At 46.3% G+C, this 1,485-nt stretch overlaps 1 pseudogene; it reads right to left on the reverse strand.

The window, feature by feature from the left end:
* Positions 1 to 551: 551 nt before the first annotated feature.
* On the reverse strand, positions 552 to 976 carry LOC115072144 (annotated as a pseudogene).
* Between the last annotated feature and the right edge of the window lie 509 nt (positions 977 to 1,485).

The raw sequence follows: 1,485 nt of genomic DNA on the forward strand, positions 1-1,485 counted from the left end.
AAAGCCACAAAAACAATACAAGCTGACCCTGGGTCATGTGTACAAGTTTGGCTTTATGATGTACATTTATGCATTTAAGTGCATAAAAGACAAGGTGAAAGTCTCGTAAAATTTCCACTACTACTGTGCTTAAAACACTGAGCTTTCTTACTGAGCTGCCAAAAGAGTTACTGATAACTCTCAAGTGTAATAGTGCAAATTCCTCTGCAAGACTGACTGCAGAGAAGGGTTCTTTGAAATACAGATTTTCCTTAAAAGGCTGGTATGACATTTAGGTATATTTAGGTCTGGGATAAACTGAAAACCATCCTAGGATTGGACTTCACTCCCTAGCAAATAAAGTGATTGTTTACTGGACTCACAGGCTGTTAAATCATTAAAAGGTACTGTCCAAACTATGGCTATGTCACTTAAAAAAAATTACCACTCTGTCTTGTGCCAAATTTTCACAGCTGTAACATGGTTTAAATTCCATAATCCAAAAGGAGTCCACCCAAAGCAAAAATCAAACATATCCATCCATTATAAGATGACAGTCCATAGACTCTATCTTAACCCGATACAGTCATAATGCTGTAGTTTTGGAAGGGCTTCTTCTGCCCAAGAGAAGTTCCTCCTTACAGCGGATTCTCCTGCCTACCATTTTCATGTTGGTGCTGTTTTGAGCACTACCTCCTGCTGGTGACCCTTCATACAGCACACAGATGGAGCCATCCTCACCAGTCCTGTGGGGGTGAACCCAATCAGAGGATCTGTTTTATGGTTGGTACGAATACAAGGGTAACCCGGTCCCTTGCACGGCTTTTCAGGGAACCAGTGATGTTTATAATGAATGCTCCTTCCCCTGCAGGCTGTGACCTAAGGTCTGCACCTGGGACTCGCTTGTAAGTCCCTTGGTGCAGAGGAACTTGGAGATGAAGGACATCACAGCGATTTCGCCTATGTCGACGGCTGCCTGGGTGCAGAAGAGATGCATGGGGGCGGTGGAGCAGGATGCGTGGGGATGGTGGACCGGGAAACGTGGGGTCTGAGGACCGGGATGCGGAGGACCCGGATGCGTGGGGGCGGTGGACCCTGACTGCAGAACTGCCAACCTGGACTCCCGCCCAGACCCAACTGCAAGGGCGGGAGGCGCGGACAGTTACTGGTTCCAGGGGCTCTTTTTCTTTTCTTTCTTTTAGAGTAATAACTTGTTTTCGAGCCAGGTGGCGACAGGAGAGAGGGAGAGATTATTACTGGTTTGGTTACATCGCTCAGACCTCCCCAGCCGCCTCTGCCTCCAGCTGCTTGGCATTTCCCGAGCTGCCAGCTGCCTTGTAGCCCATTTTCGCCTTCCATGTGATGATATATTGGAGATTGTAACCCTATGTTCTCCCTTTGAGAGATCTTTGGCTCCTGATTGTTTCCTTTGCTTTGCAAACACTTTGCACACTGAAAGAATCCTATTTAGCCACTGCTATTATTTTGTTGCATATCCTTTTATAT

Source organism: Nannospalax galili, unplaced genomic scaffold, assembly GCF_000622305.1.
Source record: "Nannospalax galili isolate Female #2095 unplaced genomic scaffold, S.galili_v1.0 scaffold1122, whole genome shotgun sequence".
NCBI lineage: Eukaryota > Metazoa > Chordata > Mammalia > Rodentia > Spalacidae > Nannospalax > Nannospalax galili.